This window comes from Hyaena hyaena, unplaced genomic scaffold (genome assembly GCF_003009895.1).
Source record: "Hyaena hyaena isolate Hyena2069 unplaced genomic scaffold, ASM300989v1 scaffold_1427, whole genome shotgun sequence".
NCBI classification, from domain to species: domain Eukaryota; kingdom Metazoa; phylum Chordata; class Mammalia; order Carnivora; family Hyaenidae; genus Hyaena; species Hyaena hyaena.
The window spans coordinates 201,225-227,110 of record NW_024082055.1 but is presented as its reverse complement, the minus strand read 5'-3'; positions in this window follow the sequence as shown (position 1 = coordinate 227,110).

The window sequence follows — 25,886 nt, the reverse complement described above, 5'->3', positions numbered from 1 at the left end:
GTCCCATTCATGAAGGTTTCACCCTCTTAACCTAATCACTTCCCAAAGACGCCACCCCCTAATACCATCACTTTGGGGGTTAGGATTTCAACATATGAATTTTGCGGGGATACAACCATTCAGTCCCTAACATCTATGAATGTTGTTTTTATTGTTATCATCCACAGATAAACTAAATGGACATAGTTGAAGAACATATATTGGGTGTAATAAACAGTTAATGAGAAAGAAGATTCATAAGGTCAGCAATTTGTTTCATTCTTTCTAATTTATTCAACAAATATTATTAACCATTTATTTTGTGCTAGGCACTCTTTTAAGTACTTGAGATAACCTTAAAGAACTACAAGGCCCCGCCTTTTAGGTAGCTTATATTCTGGGGGGAGGGGGCACATAGCAGCCAATAAACAGCCCCCAAAGAAGTATACTATACAGTATGTTATAAGGTGGTAGATGCTATGGACAAAAGCTCTAGAGAAGGGAGAGGATGACTGGGAGTGCAGTAGAGTTGCAGGGAAAGTGAAAATGTTAAATAAGCTAATAGGGATAGGTAAAGATTGACTAAAGCTTGGAAGGAAGTGAAGTGAGCCATGTGAATTTTGGGAGAAAAACCAAAACAAGGGACCCTGGCAATGATGTGCATGGAGGATAGGAGAAGAATGAATGAAGGGAAGAGTAGTACCAGCTGGTGGCAAACTTTCTGTGACCTTGTAGGTCACGTGGTCATCCTATAACAAATACATTAGCTTTGATTCTGAGGGAAATGGGACATCTATGAGGATTTCAAATACAGGAATGACATGATCTAACTGCCTATCTTTAAAAGATGCCTGAGATGTGTTGGTAATACAGTTTAGGGTACAAGGTTGGAATAGATATTTATTAAAGTCTTATGGTGCTCTATCAATGCTAATTGGTGTAGATAGAAAATGTGATAGTCTGGAGATGAAGAAAACCTAGTGGAAGTACAAAACTTCCACTACAGCTCTTATGTTTTACAATTAACCTGTTGGGTATGATTCCTTTCTTTCTTTCTTTCTTTTTTTTTTTTTTAAGTTTATTTATTTATTTTCAAGGGGGCAGGGGAGCAAAGAGAGAGGAGAGAGAGAATCCAAAGCAGGATCTGCACTGTCAGTGTGAAACTGAAGTGGGGCTTAATCCCATGAACTGAGAGACCATGACCTGAGCCAAAATCAAGAGTCTGACACTTAAACGACTGAGCCACCCAGGTGCCCCTGATGGATACATTTTCTTATAAGAAACTGTGTGAAACATATGGAGCAAAACAGTGACATGTAACAGGAGTATGATATTACATGGTTACTGTGGCCTTTCCTTAGTGATTCTAAGTCATGGAGATTTTAAAGGTGGAGGAAACCTTAGAAACTCTCTCATAATTTCGCTTCTTCTTGTATACATCAGAGATCTGACCCCAGAGAGGAGTTAGGTGGGGAATTCCACTGATGCGTGCTAGGCCTGGACTTCACTACAGGGGTTCAGGTCCAAGTTTAATGCTTTCTCTCCAGTAGGGCATTTTCTCTCTATCTGTAGCAGTGTTAATGTCTGCTCAAAGAGTCTTTAGAATGTGAGGAGCAGATACTCTCTAGGTAGAGCTATTGTCACAATCCTTTCTTAAAAGAAGAGAGAAAAAAAAAGATTTTTGAGCAACCCATCAGACCTAGTGCAGATAGACATTGAAATGTACTGTCCCCAATGAAAACTATTTTAAAAGTCTAATGGGAAAAACTATCTTTTTGGATTATGGAGAAGAGATCCAGAGTTCTGTCTTTGACATGCCAAAAGCCAATGAACTTCACTAAAAGGAGGGAAACAATCATCTGCATAATCAAAATCATTTTTCTTCAGCTTCAAAATGCCAGATACCAAAATATACTTTCTGGGAACTAGCTGATTTTTTAAAGGCTATTTTCAAATAAAAGGATGTTAAAATTAGTTTATGTACTGACAGCAGCACGGATGACACTTACTGGTGTCTGTTAAAATAATGGTCACTTTCATATAAAAGTGAGCCCAAAATAGCAACAACAAAAAGAACAACAAGCAAGGAACAAATACACAAACAACAAATAGCAGCTAAACAGGTAGGAGTTTCTTTCTTACAAAACAGTCTGGCCAGTCGTCTCTTGTGTCACCTCTTTTTTCCAAGAGCTCACTCAGGAATCTAGGATCCAACCATTTTCATATTTTAGAGCAAAGGTATGTTTGTTGAAAGGTCTGATAGAAAATATTTTAGGCTTTGTGTCTATACCATCTCTGTTTCAACTATTTAACCCTACCGTTGCAGTGTGGAAGCAGTCCTAGGCCTTAGATAACTGAATGGGTGTGGCTGTGTGCCAATAAGACTTTATTTACAAAACAGACTCAGTAGATGTCAGGCAATGACTCCAAGGTGCAAAGCTCTTCTCTCGGTTTCTGTGGGAGTATGCATGGTTGAAGGTATGTCACCGGGACATGAGAGTTTTAGCTAAAAACAAAGAGAAAAAGAAGCTGGAGAAATATGTGTGTCATGTTACAAGTCCAAAGTGGCACCTTTTACCTCCACTCTCATTTTATTAATCCAAACAGTAATGTTGCCATATTTAGCCGCAGGAGATATTGGGAAATATGCCAAATATATACAAAAGAATAGGGAGACTAAGGATACTGGGGAATAAAATCAGCACAATGCTTGATTTGCTTTACACTATATCTTGCCATTGATTATTCACCCAACATGTAATCAACTTGTAACAAGTGATTATGTACCTACTGGTATTTTAGAAATCCCTTATTACTTTATTTTTTATTATGAAAAATTTCAAATATATAAGAAAGTTGAAGTAATTGTATAGTAAACACACAATTACCCATTACTTAGATTCTGCAGCATATATTTTGCTTCATTTGTTAAAACAAATATATCTATATATCCATCCATATATCCTTCTGTCCAACAATAAATCCATCTTTTCTATGGTTTCTAAGCAAATTGCAGACATCAATATATCTCTCTTCTGAGCATTTTTTGTTTTCAAATTTTTTTAATGTTTTACTTATTTCTGAGAGATAGAGACAGCATGAGCAGGAGAGGGACAGAAAGAGAGGGAGATACAGATCTGAAACAGGGTCCAGGCTTTGAGCTAGCTGTCAGCACAGAGCCCAGCATGGGGCTCGAACCCATGAACCGTGAGATCATGACCTGAGCCAAAGATGGACACTCAAACAACTGAGCCACCCAGGCGCCCCTGTTTTCAAAGCAAATTGCACATTTCAGTGCATCTCACTTCTGATCACACGTGTCTTCATCAAAGTCATTAACTAGAGTTAAAAGATTTGACTACATTTTTTTAAAGATAAAATTAATAAAATGCATGAATCAAAAATGTGCCATCTAATGAATATTTTCAAAAATGTAAATCTTTGTAACGCTATTTTATATCAAGATGTAGAAATTTCATCCAGAATGTTCCATCATGTTCTTCTAGGTCAATCTCCCCACTCTTCTTATTCTTCTAACATAGGGTAGTTTTGACTATTTTAGAAGTTGTTGTTCTATTTTAGAACTTCATACAAATGGCATTATATAATATGCATTCTTTGGTGAAACATTTCTTTCACTCAGCATAATGTATTTTTGTCTTGTTTTATTTTTACACTTCAGCCATGCTATTGCATATATTAATAGTTCATTTGTATGAATAGTCCACAGGTTGTTTATCCATGTTTCTGTTGATAGACTTCAGAATTTTTTAATCAGCTTGGGTATATTAATAAAGCTGCTATGAATATTCTTATAAAATTTCTTTTGTTGACATATATACATACATATGCATGCATCATGTACATATATATACACACATATATGTGTATGCATGTGTGTGTGTGTGTTTATTTTCCTCTTTTATAAATACCTGGGAATAGATTTGTAGATCTGCTGAGTCAGGGGGTAAGTATATATTTAGTTCTATAAGAAAATTCTAGATTCTGTTTTTGCATGTGACTTAACCATTTTATATTTCTGTCATCAATATACAAGGATTAGTTGCTTTACATGCTCACCAATATTTAGGGATGTTAGTGTTTTTAATTTTAGCTCTTTGGGTAGTTAAATCATGGACCTATATTTTATTCTGTAGTGGATTCTAACAGAAGGGAATATATTATCTTTAAATTATTATAATTAATTAATGGTAGAGATAAAATAGTTTTCTCACTGAGCTATTGACACAGAGGTAGCACCTCTAGATTCAGGGACAGCAGAGCAATGCTCTACTGCTAAACTCCTTGGATTACAGTTCATGTAAATAGATCTAGATTTTCGTGGAAGTGGGAGGGAAGGTCACTTACCTAGATTAAAATGTGAAAATTGCCCACTGATAATCATCCTGAATGCTTGAAGCCATTTAAAGAGGTATGTATCAAAAGAATATTAAGAGAATACTAAAAAAGTAACTCCATTTTTTCATTTCTAAACTTTACTAATTAAAATGATTTGATCAATGGGCACTTGGCTGGCTCAGTTGGTTAGGCATCCAACTTTTGGTTTTGACTCAGGTCATGATCTCACGGTTTTGTGGCTTCAAGCCCCATATTGGGCTCTGTGCTGGTGGCATGGAGCCTGCTTGAGATTCTCTCTCTCTCCCTCTCTCTCTGCCCCTACCCCACTCATGCTGTCTTTGTGTCTTTCAAAAATAAATAAACTTTTAAACAATTAAAAACTGATAGTTTTAATGAAGACAAATATGCTAAACCTATTTACTGAAATAAAGCAAAAATGAAGTCTTACAAAGCAACCAAAAATTTAGCTGAACTTTTTCTTTCTTTCCATAACATTGGTCCAAGGATTTTGATAAATGTAAAAATTAAAATATAAAATATAAAAATCATAGAGAGAGACAGAGAAATATGCCATTATGAAAGCAAGGTTACAGGAACAGCTAAGAATAAAGGAGATGAGATAATGAGACATTCTATGCTATGTGCTTATTCTCTTTCTTTGTCAATCTGTTGTGTTTAGTATCAAAATATGACTAGCTTCTAGGATTGAAAAGAAGATAATGGAGGAGAAATGCCAATGAAAAAGAACACCAATAAGAATGATGACCCCATGTTTAAAATTGACTTCTTTTTAGATATCAATTTTCCAGAACATTAATAAAAAGTTGTTTTTGGTAGCCATTCAAACTCCCCTTCCTTCCTTCCTTCCTTCCTTCCTTCCTTCCTTCCTTCCTTCCTTCCTTCCTTCCTTCCTTCCATCTATTTATGGAGATAATTATTTTTAAAATGGTAAAATCACTCTCATACAGATGTAAGATGAACATATGGCAAAAATTTTGTTTAACTCATTATTAATGACTGAGTCAGGTACATGTTACAGTTGGTTTAAAGGGAAATCTAAAGAGCAGACACACTTATAAATCAGGAATATTGAAATGAATGAACAAACGACACACAACTGGCTTTTTCCACTATAAGGGAGGAAAATCAATTGAACCTTTGCCTAACAGAATTTATTTGCCTGTCTGTAGACAAGAATTATTTTGCATTGCTATCAGTTATTTACAACTTACAGAGTTGTAAAATAGCTAAAAGGCAATGAAAGGTGCAGTGCTCCCATAGAATCAGAATCAGCAACCCAGAAGAGTGTGCTTTAAACAATGTATAGTTTTTCACTGAAGTGCAATATTTTACTTGGTCTATCTATTTATCATATATCGATGCCTACTGACTTTATTTTTAAGAAATCCTCATGGTAAATACAGAAATTTGGCCTTTGGTACCCTCCTATGTCAAATCTATATTGCAAAATGATGTATCGAAATGTGTAGCTTATCTAAACTTTCTCATTTCACCTTCAAAAATCATCTGCTAGGGTCATTAGCACAAACAAAGAATTAAAAGACGAAAAATAATCCCCAAACAATAAAATATTTCTGTCTTGACCATATAAACAAAATCTTGCTTACACCTGCATTGGGTTACTCATTATTTCCTTAATCTTTTACTTAGTTAAGTAATAAAAGTTCTCTATATACTAATACTCATGCATTAACTTCTAAAACCAATTTTTATAAGAGAGTTATTTTTTTTAATGTTTTATTTATTTCTAGGAGAGAGAGAGAGAGACAGCGTGAGCAGGGGAGGGTCAGAGAGAGAGGGGGTCACAGACTGAAACAGGCTCCAGGCTCTGAGCTGGCAGTCAGCACAGATCCCGACGGGGGCCTTAACCCACGAACTGCGAGATCATGACCTAAGCGAAAGCCAGACGCTTAACCGACTAAGCCACCCAGGCGCCCCTATAAGAGAGTTATTTTATAAGTGCATTATCACAGACACATTATTTCTTAACTAAAAATCCAAAATAAAAAAAATAATCTTGCCCCTAATTTTTGAGTAAATAAAAAACCCTGCCAATAAAAAGACCTCCTGCTCCATATAGTAATATGTAAGAGGGAGAAATGTGAGTAATGCAGTTGTGATACATGCATGCAGGTATTTTCAAGAGACAACAAAGTCTGGACAGAATGTCTTGCAAGTCTCTATGGTGAAATACAGCACGCCCTTGAGAACGTAGGAGTTAGGGGCACTAATCCCCACAGTCAAAAATCTCTATATAACTTTGGCTCCCCAAAAGCTTAACAAATAGCTTACTGTTTACCAGAAGGCTTACTAATAACCTAAATAGCCTATTAACATATATGTTGTATGTTGTATGTATTATATACCATATTCTTACAATAAAGTAAGCTAGAGAAAAAAAATGTTACAAAGATTAATTATAAGAGAAAACACATTTATAGTACCATACTGTATTTATTCAAAAATATCGGCATACTAGTGAACCCACACAGTGCAAACCCATGTTGTTTAAGGGTCAATTCTGGATGAAAATAAATAAATATACAAACAAATAAATACAATAAAACTAATGGAATAAATAAATAAATGAAACTTTTCTTGTTTCCTCAAGAGACAAATGGGTGCTTATACTGTTTTACAATGTAAAATCATGACCTTACATTGTAAAATCAAAAGGTTGGGCTTCGTATCAGACCAATTATATTTTCAAGAAGATACCCTTGAGGGTAGGGAGGGAAAAAGTGAGCAGCGACCTTCTCCTACTTTATTAACAAAGAAAATTTTACCATTTTACCTTTATGTTAGGTGTCACAAAACTCAGTGTTAGTTTAAATTCAATTAGTGTAAAAACTAGCAAGAAGCAAAGCTTTTGATATACTGTCATTTTACAGCAACAACAAAATATGCATCTGTTCTTATGTTATTTCTGCCACACACATATACACACACACAAAACCCCACCGTTTTCAGCATTGTACCTACTGTAATTATTTTATACATTCAATATCTATTCCTAATTGACATTGATTACCTTAGTAAAAATCATAAAAGGCTCATTTTTGTTCTGTTTTATATGATTTCTAAATCATTTTGTCCTTCTCAGGTTCATCAGTGGATATTGGTGGTGAAAAGGAGGAACATTTAGGTTTTATTCAGATTTCTTTTTGCGAGGTACCAAAGAGTCTTAATTTGGGGACTAAAGTTAATAAAGTTGTCATTTTTATCCTTGTTATCCTGTTTTTCAGATGTTTACATTTGACGTAGTTTTGTTTAAAATAAAATTAAATAGTTTCCTATTCCCATCAAATCTACTATCTGTAGCCTAATCAAAGCGTGATTTTGTAATGAGTTTTTAACTATGAACATTGTTCATTGTAATGAACAATGAATTAGGTAAACAGAAGATGCTGTGTTGGGTGAACAATATGATCCCTGAGATATTTCCGTCTAAATGGTCACTGTAGGAAACAGCTTATGAAACTTCCATTTACAGTGGCGCACTGTGTAGATGTGATCCAGAAAGATGTCAATTAGATTTTCAACTCATGTTACTGAAATGTGAACTATCATGACCCCTGTCCAGTTTCAGTCAATGTGAAATCATATTCCTTATGCAGTGGAGAAGAGAGAGTTCATTGTGTCAAGAAACATAGAAGATTCTGTCATGGTAAAATCAAATCTAACATTTACAAATTTTCTCAAGTGACTAAATAATTACAATTGTTTTTTATAATCTTAGGGCTGAAGAAAAGTCCCTTTTAAAAAATGAAATGCTGAACAAGTTTCTTTTTTTAATACTTTGATAATTAATATAATATAATATAATAAATACAATATAATATAAAATATAATATAATATAATATTTTACCTTGGTAAAAGTATTAGTAAAACCTCTTAGTGTTCTACTCTTAATTAGAGAAGAGTTAAGTTCTAATTATCTTAAATCTTGGTCTCTTCTGACAAATCCTTGAAACCCTTTCACACTTATTCAAAGTTAGGAGAATTAAGTTTAAATCAGAAAAATCCAAGGAAAGGGGCGCCTGGGTGGCTTAGCCGGTTAAGCGTCTGACTTTCGCTTAGGTCATGATCTCGCGGTTCGTGGGTTCGAGCCCCGCGTCGGGCTCTGTGCTGACTGCCAGCTCAGAGCCTGCAACCTATTTCAGAGTCTGTGTCTCCCTCTCTCTCTGACCCTCCCCTGCTTGCGCTGTCTCTCTCTCTCTCTCTCTCCTAGAAATAAATAAAAATATTTAAAAAAAAAAAAAAGAAAAATCCAAGGAAAAATTAATTGAAGATGCATTAAAATTATAAATATGTTATAACCAGTTTCTCACATTTATTAAAAATATATCTCCAATCATTTCAACATATTATTTTCACCAGAGTATAAACAAATATCTCCAATCATTTGAACAGTTTATTTTCACCAGAGTATAAACAACAATGCAATCTGCATATCTGGAATGAAACACTTCATGTTAAATGTGTCTTAGGTAGTTGTGCCATCAAACAATTATCCTCCTCACCATAAAAAAATGCATTACTATTTTCATTAAAAAAATGAAAGATAATTTTCCCCAAGTGAGACAAAGCAATAAGAGAAGACTAGTCAGTTGCTATTGTTTGTATACCGTGTTTCACTTAGCACATTGTTAGCATTTTCTCATAAAAGATTTTTAAAACACCATTTAAACCTTTATACTATTTTATCACTAAAATTGAACAATTACCTTCTTTCCTTGTATCATTTCCATTTTTCATTATTAAAGTAAATAACTCCCAACAGAGATCTGTAAACAAACCACTGATCTTTTTCCATAGAATGTTTCTAAGAAGTATATTTACTCAGCCCCAAATAACGAATGTTTAAAACCTTTTAACATACAGTACATTATAGTTTTTTGGTAATACTTAATAATCCTTAATATTGTAAATACAGTATTGAGTAGTATCTCTTTAATCTTTGTAATTTTAATAATTAAAAATAAAGATTTATTACAATATGTTTCTTATGTTAATAGTGAAATAGACTATTTTAATGTATTGATCAGGCATTTCTAATTCTCATTCTATGAGAATGCAATCTGATGTTGGTTGGGTCTCCATTTTTCTCTGATTTGTAAGCATTAGTGACATAAAACACTTTTCATTAATATGTGTTGCAAAATGGTTTCACAGTTAGTAGTTGGCCTGTTAATTCCTAGGTACATTGTGCTTTTGGAGGAGGTCTTCAAGAGGATATGACCAACTGTTGACTCTTGAATTGGACTGTCAGTTGGAGGTTCCTCCCTCCCTCCCTTGTATTCCAAGTGTACATTCTGCCCACCATCCGTACTGGGAGTTATTCTAAGGAAGTAGCCTTGAGAGAGTAAGGTGTTGTTGAGACCATCTGGGTAGTATACATAACTGAACCCAGTCAATGCCTCTCTGTCATAAACTATTAAGAATCTGGTGGGTAGGTGCAAAGATCTACTTGTCTTGGGGTCATCCAAGCTTCCAATGTAAGTTTCCTTGTTTATTAAAACTGCCATCTACTAATCTGGAATGGCCACTTCTTTCTTGGGTCTCTGCTTACCCTCCATGTATGGGGGCTGGTTTCAGATTTCACAGGGAAATCTCTGGAGTGTTTGAATCAACATTTGCCCATGTCCAATAGGTCACATACATATTTTGAATATTTCCCCACATTGGGTGAAACTGTTTCTTGCTGTGGATGATTTCATCTGTGATCTGTTTCTGCCAGTTCTTGTCCTCACTCATCTTTTCTGTACAATCTCTTCTAACTTTTGGCTTGAGCAGGTCTGGAGATGGCACTTTTGGTTTGGATATTTATCTTTCCAGTTACATGTACTCAGAAGTTTGAGGAAATCTCTGTCTCCTAGTTATACTGTAGGTGTGGGTTATGGGCAGTTCTATTTATTCTCCTTTTAATTCTGTGTGAAAGGTATCTGCAGAGATTCAATAGTAGGCAGCTGCCATGATGCAAAGAACATCTCATGTGTTTTTTTTTCTTTTGAAGCACAACATTATTAGATTTCAATATACAACTTCTTTACGCCAAAAAGTAAAGTATTACAGTAAAATGGTGAAAACACATGGTATTTCATCTGCAATGCATGGTAAATAGTTAAAATCCTTAGTCATAAATGATGTCTTAAAAACCAGTAACAAAGACACCAATATTCGGTGGGAAATGAAAAAAAAACTGACACAGAATAAAATGAAATAACAAATGACTAGTACAGTTTAAGGACATATAAAGATGACAACACTGAACAATAACTGAAGAAAAGTAATTTCTATGTAAGATCACACTATCAAAGATTAAAACATTGACATCCAATGTTTTTACTGTTTTAGAAAAAAGTCTCATAAACAAACACTGGGAGACAAGATTGATGAGGATAATCTATAAAATTTGGGGGAAATCTTACTTTTGACTCAAAACAAATTTTGGTTATACTTCATTCCAATGAAGTAGAAGTAGGACTATTTTGATATTAAAAATATATTAAAAATAGATTCTATATAAGCATGTTCACTGAATAGAAAATTTGTAGCTAATGTATGGGTCCAAGCGACTATTACCATTATCAATTGTTTATCAATACACCCCAAAAGGCTATGCACAAAACCCCATAACAATAGATAATGTTGGGGATTAGAATTAGGTGAGGGTAAAAAACATTTAAGAAGTAAAAATACTACCTTTTACAATTTTGTGTCCTTTCAAATCTGGAAAAATTTTTTCTGAATCGATTTTAAATGTACCCTATTAAAAGTGAAAGTTATACATATGTGTACTTAATCCTTATGGGAACACTGAAATGAAGCCTTTGCCATCACACCATCCTGAGCTTCTCTGTGTAATAGCATCTCCATCATTCAAGCTCCTGAGATTTAGTCCAATGTCAATAAGGAAAACAGTCAACATGGCTGGTTACAGTTCCCTCCAATGATAATCTTTAGGTAACTTTAAAACATGAGCTTGAGTCCAGTTTTTCTGATCTGTGAGGAGTGTCTATTCCAAACATGAATCTCCATACGTTATGAAGCCCGTGAAGCAAAGATGATAAAACATCAAAGACTATTTTTAAGTGCTCAATAATTCACTTAAACACTGAATATATCCTGTACCTTGAATAGCTTCATCTATTTACTTTAAAACTACAGTGTTAGAATAGGTTGTAGGGAAACTTGAGGATGCCAGTCCTCGGTAGAAGCAGATTTTGGTTAAGATTTTATTCTTTCCAAGCTCTTGATTATAATCACTATTCAGAAAAAGAAATTAATATTTTGGTATATTTTTAAAGTAACATTTTTTAGAGTCAAATGTAGTCAAATATTTGATTCATAATTATTTAGCACTATCTCTCAAATTTGAAACATTTAAACTTTCTACTTTGGAATATGTTATGTGTTTTGGGTGCCTGGGTGGCTCAGTTGGTTTAACATCTGACTTCAGTTCAGGTGTGTGAGCTTGAGCCCTTCTTCAGGTGAACATGAGAATCACTTTGGGTGAACATGAGCCCTGCTTCAGGTAAGCCCTGGTTCTCTCTCTCTCTCTCTCTGCTCCTCACTCACTTGTGCCCTCCCTTTTTCTCAAAAAATTAATTAGCATGATATGTATTTTTATGTGGTTTCTAAATACTCCCAACAATCATTGTCTTAATCTCATTTTGTGCACTCAAAAGAAATGTCTTCATGTGTGGTGGTCACATTTAGTCTGAATATATGGAAGGTTTTGCCACACTACAATCCCTGGACATCTTTGTCAGAAGCTAACAGTTGTAAGAATTTCTAATATAGTGGAATTAAGGAGTAAGGAAATTAATTAGTTGGATGTAAAACTGGATTTTTTAGATGTTTTGTCTATTTTTGGGAGAAAAAATGAAGGAGAGAAAGAAAGAGAGAGAGAGGGACCAAAGAATCTCAAGCAGGCTCCAGGTTCGGAGCTGTCAGTGCAGAGCCTGATGCGGGGCTTGAACTCCTGAAACATGCAACCACGACCTGAAATGTAATGGGTCACTTAACAGACTGAGCTACCCAGGCTCCCCTGGAACAGGATTTTTGACTTAATATATTCTGCTTTGATCCAGAAATAGAGAACCTCCAATGTCAATCTTGTCACTGATAAAAAAAAAAAAAAAACTATTATGAATTTTGTCCATTTTTATAGTTAAAAATTATCAGAATAGTTTTCAAGATTACTAAAATTTGGAGGTCAGTATATGCAACAAGCACTCGTTAAAAGTATTACGTACATGCCAAAAGTTTGAGAATCACTGATATGAAATGAAGATTCTATTTTATTTCTCTTGAATATTATCTCATTTTTTAAACACCATTTCATAATCAATTCATTTCTTCTTAAATGGACTCATAGATCATCATTACTTTTGTGTTCTTTTACATATTTTGATCTTATTGCTTCCTATTATTTTCTACATTTTTTTGGAATTTTGGTGCATGTTCTAGTACTGCCCTATTTAATTTATTATGGCTTCATTATAAATTTTATTGTAGAAAAAGAGAAGTTTACTTCTTTCCCTTGATCACTGTTTTAAACTCAGCAACCTTGGCACTTTCCAGCTCTTTTCAGAGAATGTCTCCTGGAACCTGCATTTGCCCTTTAAAGTACATTTTGAGATGAAATATATTTCATCATCAAAAGCTTTCTCATGTGGCCTCTTCTGACTTGGCCTCAAAGGTCTTCAGGGAAAATACAATCACTCTCAATACTCATAGAGTATACTTTCTGCGTCCCTGTCCCAGGGGAGACTTTTATAAAAGTACAGCCCACTAGAAGAATATGTTCGCTTATCATCATTTGCCTCCAAAGTGTTGAATTTATTAATTTGTTTTCTGTCCCTCCCTTCTTTCTCCATTCTTCCCTCCTTCATCTCCAATTTTTCTCTTCTTATTCTCTCTTGAATCCAACTAATCAGGTTTTATCTTCAATATCCAATAATCTCTTTCTGTTAAGGCCACAATGACCTCCAGTTTGCTTAATCCAATGCTGTTTCTCAGTTCTTATTTGAGCTAGCTGTTGTTTTTCCAGAAGCACTTTCTTGTCTTGGCTTATCTGACACCTCACTTGCCTGATACTCCTATTACTTTGGTGACCACTGATTTTCCTGGTTCTTTCTCATTCTCTGATGTCTCAATGTAAGAATGCCTTGATCTCTTCTCCTGGCTCTCTGTTATTGATTAACACACACACACACACACACATACACACACACACACACACAATTACCTTATTTATTGTTTGTCTCTCCCACTAAATTATAAAATTCCCATGAATTAATGGCTTCTTGTATTTGATTCAATACAGTATATCCAGCACCTGAAAAGAAGTGCATGGTTCTGATTAAATACTCTTTATATATTTGTTGAATAAATTAGTGAATGATTTTCACATTCTCTAACATTAATGTTTATTCTTTTTAACTTTTTGTATTATAGACTTAAATATATGTTAGCTATTACAGTTTTTGTACTTTATCCCTTGTAGCCATCTTGAATTTGTCCCTTTTAGTTTTAGCCTTGTAAGCTGTACATTTCTGTGGACTTAATTCCATATATTTTCTAGATCATTGAGATATGAAATCATCTTTTGGTTTTTTTCATTAATTAAAGTGATTTGTCTGGGGACAGAACTTTGAGATTCACAAAATTTCCCCTTAAAACATTACTCATATATATTTTCCATTTGATCTTGCAGAGGAGAAGTATGAGCTGGTCTGATTTTACTATTGTTAGACAACATTTTTTTTTCTTTTCTAACAAGGTCATTTGCATAATTTTTTTATTAAAAAATTATTTTTAACATGTATTCATTTTTGAGAGGCTGAGTGTGGGTGGGGAAAGGGCAGAGAGAGAGGGAGTCACAGAATCTGAAGCAGGATCCAGCCTCTGAGCTGTAAGCACAGAGCCAGATAGGGGGTCAAACTCACCAATCGCGAGATAATGACCTGAGCTGAAGTTGGACACTTAACCACCTGAACCACTCAGGCACCTGCCCCATAATTTTTTAGTTCCCAGATTTTACGTGGCATACATAGATTTGTGTGTCTTCCTTTCATCAGTGTTATCTGGGACAGTTTGACTCTACTATCCCCAAGAGAGTCACAGCAATTTTAAATGTGTGTGTGTGTGTGTGTGTGTGTGTGTGTGTGTGTATACACATACATATTTTTTCTCTTTTAATGTCCTATGTTTTCTTGTAAACATCTTTAATTTCTACTTTTTATCTTCACTTTGTATTCCATATCTAGTAGATTTTCTCTTGTCATTTTTATCATTTCATCTTTCAGGTACATATTCTAAAATTTTTTATTCATTGACTCAGTAAGCCTTTTTGATACTAATTTCTTGTTTTCAAGTCCAAAAATGGTCAACTTTAATTTTACTGTTTAACCTTTTGCTTCCTGGTGATTTTATGTTCTATCACTCAGGAATATTTAGGATTTTTAAAATTTATATTTGACTATATCCTACTGTCTTTTATTTCAGCCTATTTTCTTCCTGTGGATTTCTGCATATACTTCATGGAAATCTTCTCTGCTTGCATTATTTGGAACACAAATAATAACTATTTTCAGGTTTCTTTTTCCTTTCATTCCAGGAATAAATTACTTTTAGTTTTTTTTTTCCTTCTCTGAGCCTATGAAGTTGAAATAGTGTTTACTTTATCTAGTATTGGAGTGGTTTTATTCAGGGGTTTGTTTTTTTTTAAAATTTTTTTTAATGTTTTATTTATTTCTAGGAGAGAGAGAGAGACAGCGTGAGCAGGGGAGGGTCAGAGAGAGAGGGAGTCACAGACTGAAACAGGCTCCAGGCTCTGAGCTGGCAGTCAGCACAGAGCCCGACGCGGGGCTCGAACCCACGAACCGCGAGATCATGACCTAAGCGAAAGTCGGAGCTTAACCGACTAAGCCACCCAGGCGCCCCTGAAGTGGTTTTATTCAGGAAGCATTACTGTCTTTCCTTTACATTCATACTTCAAGGATGAGAAATTTATCAAATCCAAATCAACACTTGACAACAAATTTGTCTTGACTTCATATTCATTTGAATATTGTAGAATCTTCTTTCTCAGATACACAACTGGAGAGCACATTCATGATACCCAAGGAGCTAGCTTTGTTTAGTAGAATTCATTATCGTGATGGAAACTTCACCTAAGTCTTGTCTTATTTTCTGAAACTACACTGAGGCACTATTTGAAAAGTTGCAGTTCCTATAGTGTTCCTCCTACCATTCCTCTTACTGATATACCTTCATGTATAAAAGTTTATATACATACAAGTAAATTATGTCTTCCAAAGAACAATCCCCTGCCTAATTCATCAGAATCTATTTCCCTGGCTTTTTGTAGAATGAAAGCTGACTGACTTTGAGGGAAAGGATATAGTCTGGCTTCTACTGTAAAAGCAGTTCTCATCAGTATAGAGAACAATTCTGTATGTGGAAACAAGAAGAAGGTAAACCTCTTCTTCTTACCTTCTCTTTCAGGCTAGAAGTTTTTCTCTATTTTAGAGTATGATAGTGTATTTATTGAATCTCTCATACAAGTCCATTTATCCTTATTGTTATAGTGTGGGTATTTCAGGTTCTGATGATTGGTTGATGTTAGTATACGGTTTCAATGCTACTATGCACAATTAGTATTTTCAAGGCTTTCCTTTTCATTTTTGTGGTGAGCATAAAGTAGGAATCTGTTATTAGATATCACTGTAACGATACATCTTTGGCATGAAGAATTGAGAAAGGTTTTCTCTTTTGTTACACTATTGAAGATAATATTCTTGCAGAGAATAGATGATGTATAACATTTGTTCGAAAATAGTGGTGGAAATTCTTGAATATGATAAAGTTTGTACTAAATTCACCATGGTCTTCTATAGGGAAGAAATTGACATAGAGATAGTATGGAACTTAAAGCAAACTTATATTTAATCTCCCATGTGACAGATACTTAAAGTGCAATCATGGAAAAATAATATAACTTCTCTAAACCACAGTTTTGGGGCACCTGGGTGGCTCAGTTGGTTGAGTGTCCAATTTCAGCTGAGGTCATGATCTCACGGTTTGTGGGTTCGAGCCCCGTGTTAGATTCTGTTCTGACAGCTTAGAGCCTGGAGCCTGTTTCAGATTCTGTCTCTCTCTCTCTCTCTCTATCCCTCCCCCACTCATGCTCTGTCTCTCTCTGTCTCAAAACTAAATAAAAAACAAAAAATTTAAAAAAATAAAATAAGCCACATTTTCAATAAATACAAAATAGAAAAACCCTACTTTGTAGGATGATAGTGAAATTCAAATGAGACTGAAAAATTTTAAGAACTTTTATTGAGCTACATTTGATATACAATAAACTGAACATACAGTGTACAATTTGAGAAGTTTCAGCATATGTGTATACTTATGTATCTACAAATATGTAAATGTATATGTCACCTATAAAACCATCATCATGATCATGAAGTGAACATATACAACAACCCCAAAATTTTCTGTTCTTTTCTGTGATCTTGTATTTTGCCTATCTTTGCTGTACCCTTGATCAGCATCAGGCTACCACTGAGCTGTCCTCTATCACCACCGATTATTTTCTATCACTAGATTAGTTTGCATTTTCCAGTGTTTTATAGTAATGGAATCATAAATCATGTACACATTTTTGTACATGAATTTTTTGTACATTTTACTAATTTGAATATACCATATTTTATTTACTCATACACTTGATGGTAGACATTTGAGTTGTTTCTAATTTTTGGTTATTGCAAAAAGAGCTGCTAAGGGTTCCGTATATAAATCTTGTATGGCAGTATAACTTCTCAGTAAAAGGAGAAGACATAGGGGCATGTGGGTGGCTCAGTTGGTTACGCGTATGACTTCGGCTCAGGTCATGATCTCATATTTGGTGAGTTCAAGCTCTGCATTGGGTTCTGTGTTAACAGCTCAGAACCTGGAGCCTGCTTCAGATTCTGGGTCTCCCTGTTTCTTTATTCCTCCCTCATTCACACTGTCTCTCTCTCTCTCACTCAAAAGTAAAATAAACATTAAAAATTTTAAGAAAGAGCTTAAAAAATAAAAGGAGAGGAGATATATTTACCTTTTTAAGAAATAACGTAATTTATATGAAATTTCATAGGGCATTATAAAGTGCAACCTAAATATGTTGTTATGTTTGGAAATATACTTATTTGGGCTGGTCAATGTAGTATAACTAAAAATACTCTATCCAAATTTAATAAGAATAAAACTATAAAATCAAAGTGAGCATATTATAGTATATGACTCTTGGACAAGATATGAAAGATTTTGATATAAAAATATGGATTAGTTAGATGTCCTGCTAAGAAGAATATTTTTAAACAATAAATGTCATCAAATTGTAAATATGTGGATACATATGCAGTGTGATTAAACACACCTAATAGTGTCATATATAAGAAGGATCATTTTGTTTATCATAAGGGATCACAGACTTCATTATCCTAAACTACTTCTCAGTCTCCCCAAGATACTGCCTAAAGTGTATTATCTCAGCCAATCCTATGATTACACCAGGAAAATCAGTGTTAGTCTATTTTTCCTTTAGATAGAATTAAAGAAAGAAATTGAACTTCTTATAAAAAGTAGGATTAAATAAAACATTTAAATATAGAAACAAGGTGGAAAAGGTTATGGTCATATTGAGACCTGAGAGTGTGCTGGAGTCTATGTATACCATTAGTGTTTCACTTGGTTTCCTAATCCTTAGATTAGGTCCCAGTGGATTAGAGATTAGAAATATGATTATGTTATGGCTGATGGAAAGGAAATCAGAAGGTGAGGTTGAGAGGGAGAGGGAAACCAGTGGAGGAATCATCAAATCACTTGCAGAATGGGTAAATTCAGAGTAGCCCTGGATTCTTAAGCATCTTGCCTTCTTTAAAATGGCTATTTGAAGTAATGATAAGACATGTTAAGAGTGTATTACATTTTATTTTAAACAGGTAGAGTAATTTGGTCTGTAACTTGAACAAGTTATAAAATTTAAAATATTCTGGATGGATAAAAGGAATACACTATCTAAAAAACTGAGATTTTGATGGACGCCTGGGTGGCTCAGTCAGTTAGGCGTTTTACTCTTGACTTTGGCTCAGGTCATGATCTCACAGTTTGTGAATTTGAGACCCGTGTTCTATCAGTGCAGAGCCTGCTTGGGGAGTCTGTGTCTCCCCCTACCTCTCTGTCCCTTCCCTGCTTCCTCTCTATCTCTCAAAATAAATAAATAAATTAAAAGTAAACAAAAAAATCTGACATTTTGATGCTTAACTTTTGGTGATACCAGGTATCGCCAGGTATCAAGAGGAGTGATTATGTTAACATTTCAAAGTATATAAAAAAACTAAAAGTCCAAATGAGATAAATAAGAGAAAACTGGAAGAATAGCAATAAAAAATAAACAGCAAGAGATTATCCCCACATCCAACCTTGCACTTAAGAGATTAACTGAAGACCTGGAGTGTTAGATTAACTGCATTAAGGCCATCAGTCTGTTGTTAATAGCACTGATGGTGGCATTGACAAAATTCTGAGCCAATTCATTCATATCTTGGAACCATTATCACCTATGTATCATCTGACCAGATTATCATGGAAACCCTGTAGTACCTTTTAGATGAACACTTTCGGATTTACTGCCTGTTTTTTTATTCACATGTAACACTTTGAACATTTGAAGTTTCCATTCAGAAATTGTGAAAACTTTACCTCCTCTAAGAACTCATTGTCCTGTTATAGATAAGACACGTGTTAACTAAGCAGCATGGCCCAGCCTGGCATCAATAGAGATGGTTTTCTCACCTCAATTCCAAACTACTGACCGATAATTTAAATCCTGTGAGGCTTCTTGTCTGTTTATGATCCTGGCTGTGTGCACAGGTTCTTACTCAGGCTGTTATGGATCTGCTTGTGTGAGTTTGTGAGTGATACAAGAGGTAGAATGAGTTGTAGTAGGAAGTAAGGGCCCTTGATATGAGACAGATCTTGGTTTGACTGCTGATTATTAGCCTTACTTGCTACATGATTCTGGGTATTTTTATTTTTAAAGTTGGGTAGTTTTATTTGTACTAGCTTGAAGGAAGGCAAACCTGGAAGGAAAGATGACACTTTCCTACATTAATGCTACAAGTGTGATTCTGTGGGAGGGGCAAATTTGACAAAACTGTCTAAATTTGGACAACAACAACAACAACAAAGACTAGTTGATGATAATTTCTTAAGTCACGGACATGGGGAATGGAAGTAAGAGTGATTCCAGACCCTGAAATATGGACCATGGAAGCAGGAACTGACGGGGGAAGAAGTGAAAGAGGTTTGAAGGGTAAGTGAAACATCAAGGAAGAGAAGGCTGTTAGTCAATGTCTCATTCTATTCAGGCTGCTATCACAAAGTAGCCCAGACGAGGTGGTTTTAACAACAGAAACTTATCTCTTACAGTTCTAGAGATGGAAGTCTGAGGTCAGGGTGCGACATGGTCAGGTGATGGCCCTCTTCTGGGTTGCAGACTTCTTGTTTTATCCTGACTTGGAGAAAGGGGCAAGAGAGCTCCCTTGAGGCTCTTTTATAAGGGTATTAATCTCATTCATGACGGCTCTGCTCTCATGACCTAATCTCCTTTCAAAGATCCTACCACTTAATACCATTATGTTGGGTATTAAGATTTCAATATATGAATTTGGGTGGGGGCACAACATTCAAACCAGAGCAGTCAGTTAGAAAAAAGGTGAAAAGAAGTTTCTAGACACCAGATAAATGTTTTTGAGTTCATATAGATCAGGTATTCACAAAATATGGCCTTCTGACCAAACCCATACTACCAAGGGTTTTGTAAGTACAATTTTATTGGAACACAGCCATACTCATTTCGTTACATATTGTCAATGGCAGCTTTCACTCTACACAGCAAAACTGAATACAAATAGCTCTGTTGTGACAGAGACCTTATGGCCTGCACAGCCAGAAATATTTCCTTTCTGGAGCTTTTCATAAAAAATTTACGGACTTCTGGTGTAGACGGGTATTGGTTGAATTTTTGAATGTGGATAAATTGCCCAGGAAATATGTGTGGTAAGAATAGAAATTGCTGAGCATAAAGAAGGAAAAAAGAGGAACAAAAGAACAGGACTAAAAACTAAAGTCTTAATGAAAAGAAGGCGGGGAGGAAGTAGTCTTAAAATCTGTATCTCTGCATTATCCATTCTACATTTTCTTTGCTAGTCATCAAATAAGCCAAAGAGGAAGAGCAAAACAGGTAGAATGTTTCTTCCCGTTTTCTTTTCTCTGTGGTCTTGCTTTTCTCTCTTCTACAACATGCTTTCTAGAAAGAAGTTATTTGGTGGAAGAAAAAAAGAACAAAGATGATTCTGGAAAAATTCTAACCTTATAAGAAGAAGTAGAAATAAATGAATTCTCCTCTGAGGCCTGAAGCCCATTCAGTGTCTCAGCCAACTTCAAGTCTTGCACATGTGTATCAATCACACGTTCTGTTTTGCTCCCACATTTCATTTATGCTCTCCTATTTCCTTTTTGTTTAGTCTGTATGGGCTTTCCCCCTGGAATAAAAACAAAGATCACAGCATCTTGCCTAGGAAATAATATTCTGCTTCCTTTGCTAGAAGCTGTGTACTTGCAATGGTAATATAAATGTGCTATCCAGACTAGATTCCCACCAAACTTGTCACTTGTTTCAAAGGGAGCTCTCTCTTTGACAAGAAGAGACAAGGGCCAAATGAGCCTGATTCTTTCCTATGCCAGCCAGCAATGCAATTACAAGAATGGGGGCTAAGGAAGGACAAAGCAGTCACTCACCCCTGCACACAGGTGCTGTGTCCTTGAAGTAGTTGATTGTACTTGGGGCCCTATCGTGGTCTGTTAACCAGACACTGCAACATGGGATTTCATAAATGACTGTAATTCACTGGTGATTTGTTGAGGCTTCTAAACACAATTTTTGAAAGGGATGATTCTTTTTTTTCTCTGTGTCCCCAGATAAAGTCTCATGGTTTCTATAATCTTTAGAATTCATAATCTTTAGGTAATACACTTTGTAGAAACAGCAGGAAAGTGAGATTTTGCAACCCTCCCTTTCTTCACTGATGAGTTTAAAAACGCTGTCGTTTACTTCAACTGTTGAAAATAGAACTTTCCCCATATTTAAGCAGTGGTGTTCTCTTTTCACGCTGAAAAGCAATGAATTGTCACAAATGGACATCTTGCTATGAATAAAGATGACAAATGAGTAAGTGACTCAGAAATAAGCTTGACAAGTGGGAAACGGTTCGAATGTAAAGTTTATATAGTGTTCTCCCACCGGCTTAGGAGACTGAACTAGTCCGGTTGTAAGGGGTAACCAACAGGTATGTGGACAGTAGCTCGCAGAGTGTTCTCATCCTCCTCCAACTGGCAATAGAATGTTCTCAGTGTGCTCCTGTTTGTGATTATGATTCATTGCTCTATGAGCCTGGGTGTGATTTGATTTGATCCTGCTTCAAGTTGGCAAAGACTCTGCAGCCCTCTACCAGGAGGATTCTGGTCTTAGGAAATAGCTGGGAGGCCATTCCTAACAGTTGTCATGTTTAGTACTGGAGTGAAGTGTCCTGCGTGTCTCACTGATATGCTGTGCCAGAGACACTGGCACCTGAAAGCTGACTCTGAGATCTGAGAAATGAAACAGAATTTGGAGAGGAAGCCTCAGAGGTCTCCCTACTCAGATAGACCCCGTGTTCCCTGGCGGGGGGGGGGGGGGGGGGCCTTGTTGGTAACCATTCTAGTCCCCACTTCTCTCATCATTGAAAGTTGATGAATGAATTAAATAATATGGAGTAGAATTCCTGACAAGAGTAGAGACCCAGCAGTGCCTGATATTACTGTAAGCCAGATTGCTAATATTTATAGCACATACAAAGTGCCCATTTTTCTACATTGTTAATGTGGATGTGATCATTGCCTTATTCTGGATTTGTCTTTTGATTTTGTCATCTGCATCATTATTAGATCAGTATTCAGAAAATGGTTTCTTGCCTCACTTTCACTCCTATGCAATGCAGACATATTGCACTATTCATTTTTCTCCATCTATCCTTGCCCCTTTCCTTATTAAAAATTTATCTATGAGTAAATTTAGAGAGGAGATGGAAGTCACTATAAAATTGTGTGCCCAAGCATAGTGATAATTCCAAATTGCCACATCAGTTAAGTGCAGGTCAGGACAACAACACTAACCGTCAGTCACAAAGGGCTTTCACACTGATCGTGGGTACTGAGTTTTCCCCACATGTTGCCATAAATCTTCTTTTACTTTCACTTAAGAAGGTCCTTAGGAACGCAAGGGTGTAAGGAGGATGTTTCCAAAGGCTAAAGTTATCACCTCTCTATTTTATGGGAAAAGCAATTATTTGTGAATTTCTGCCACACTTCGTAGATGGCAGTGGCACACGGCACAGCTGCCTGGATACCAAGAACCTGATAAGGCAAATGAAAAAGGAGACACCTCAGTGCAGTGACGGCAGAAGCGTGTGCCAACTTGGGTAACAGTCTTTCTCATATACTCTTTTTCTTCTGTCTGGGAACTAGTGCAGGAAGTCTAAAAGAGGAAAACAAACTGGTCCTTCCTACTTATTTTTAGTTAACTAGTGCTTGCACAGTGTTTCTTTTCGACTGTTACAGAAGTATCTGGTTGGCAGGTTGTTCTAACATTTTTTTCATTCATTTTTTATTCATGTAATAATCAAATTTTTTCCGAAGGTTTTGTTGTTGGGGGAGGTAGAGAATTGACTGCTGCAGAATTGTACTGGGAAAGGACTTGTTTTCCAAGAGTTTACAGTCTTAATATGTTTACAAAAACTTGTCCATCCACCTTATTCTAAACCGATGGTTATCAGTGGTGGAGGTGTGGGGAGAAGTTGCCCCAAGATATCTGTCTCCAGTGTCTGGAGACATTTTTATTAACTGGGGGAGTGAGAGCTTCTGGCATGCAGTGGGTAAAGGTCAGGGATGCTGTGCATTATCCTGCAATGCACAAGAGAGACACCACAACAAAGTACAGTCTGGCCCCAAATGAGAAATCCTGTTCTAAACTCTTGCTTTGACCGGAATCTATTCTTTACTTAGCACGATTCTTTACATGTAGTAGAAGTATCTGCTACTTTGTTTATCAACTAATAGAGGTTCCTAACACACAGTTTAGCATTTAAGAAATATTTGTCAAAAGAATTAATATATATCAATCTGGATTAAATTTAATGGGAGTAGAACTGAGTTTGAATCCTGTCTCCCAAATTAAATGTCTGTGTAACCTTGATCAAATTACTTAACATTTAAGAGGCTTAGTTTTGCACTAATACAGGACATTAGTACTTGCTACTTAGAATTTAATGAAATACCATGTATGTAAAGCCTCTAGCACATAATAGTTCTTATAAGACTGACTCTCTTCTATGTCTGGACAAATTTCCCAAGGGTGAATGGATTAACTTTTTAAACTGATAATCCTCTATTAGTTATTCTACAAAATATTAGTTATTGGATTGTATTCCGTTTTCTTTGGAATATCTTCTTGTGTGAAATCAAGGCGATTCTGGCTACTGTTTCTGTTTTTCTTTTTATTGTAGTTACAGACTTACAGTAGAAGGATTGAGTCTGAATGTGGGTCTCCAGGCTCTTACCTGTTCTTTGTGTGCAAAAATGTAAGCACTGACTGCTCCAGATGGTACCACAGATGCAGAAAGGTTAAGAGATGTAATCAATTGTCATACCAGGGAGACGCTCAATGTGATTTGGAGTTTATTGTGAGTCCCTACTGACTGAATTAGAATGTCATGTTCTGGGATGGGATAATAATAGATTAGATGCTTGCTCCTCTCTGCTGTCCTCGATAAAGGGAAGTTCAGTTGTGAGCTGCCTCATTTAGTGGCTAGGACTGCCATGGTGGTCTGATATGTGCATTCTGGTCCTTTACCCCAAAGTATTTATGCTCACGCTTTCATATCTGCCCTGTGAACTCAGCAGATGAATTATGGTCATATCAGAATTTGCTGGAAAACTATTCATAGGAGAGAATGAAGAGAGGCGAAGGTTCCACTTCTGAAGGAGCAAGGTCTTTGTTTGAGTAGGAAAGTGGTGCCTGAGGAGGTGGTCACTTAGCAATAGGGTTCTTCCTTACATAAATTTGCAAATTCATAACTTGAGAGAGTTTATTTTTTTTAAAACAAGTTTTCTTCCACAGATAAGAAAGAGTAACATATATTGTAAAGGAAATCTAATACCCTTAAACAACCTAAAGCCTTCTGAAAATTATTAATTTTTAGCAAGTCTAGGTCATGTCGTTTCCTTCTTAATGGCCATACTTTTGGCAATGTAATTTAGGATACCTGTCTCCATATGGTGCTATTAGAATATCCAGTGATATTTGAAAAAAGTGAAAAATAATTGGAAAATTCAAAAAACAGAGAAAATGTGAAAAAGTTTCAAAAGAGAGAGGCGACGATAAATTATTGTTCTCACAAATACACATGAGGTAATCCCACTTTAAAACTGGTTTTACAGAGTGTTTCACTTGACATCACACTGAGATAACTGAAAGTAAAAATTCTGGATTAGAAGTATTGCCAGTCTTCAGTACAGCTCTCCTGTGCTTCCATAGCAATTGCTCTCAGCTAGGATGCTCAGATTGGATGAACTCCTGCTAGTTTGCAACCCAACCTAACATTGTGATGTTAACAGTTAAAAATAAATTGGTGACACACTGGTGTCCTAGCTGATATTGTTTGTTGATAAGCTGTTAAATTTCCCCAGATAGTCAAAGAAAAGTGTAAACTAGCCTGAAAGATTATTTATAATTATTACGTTAAGAGGTAGGTATACATGTTTTTTTTTTTTTCTTTTTTACCATAATTCCCTTAGAATACCATTGTTATTAAAATTTTAAAGAGCCTTGGAGTGAAAACGTGTGAAGACTTAATTGCCTTCCTTGGTTTTCTTGAGCTTATAGAATGTATTTTCATCTTTTAGTCATAGTTCTGTTTTTAAATAACTCTGTTCTGCTCCATGAGAGACATTTCAGTTCTAAATGTATGCAACCAAATTATCTTTTAACCCTCATTTTCAAACTGCAGTTCAATCAGTATACTCCAGATGGCACACAATGATGATAAAATTATGCATATGTTACATTGAGGGATTGAATATGCAAACAGAAGGAGCTGGTTAACTAAGGTTTTCAAATTGCCTTCAGGACTTTGCCTTTCTCCTACATAATGACAAAAAAAATGCAGATACTGTTTGCTTGGTCTTAGAATTTGACATTTTTTAATATGGCAAATGAAATGCAATTATAATCCATAATGGTCCACATGAAACTTTGCCAATGTCAATATAAAAGCAAATGTTTTCCTCCACAAGTCAGTATGTAAGGAATGAATTTTTACCTTATTTTATTACCAATGTTTTGCAGATAATACCATGCTCATGG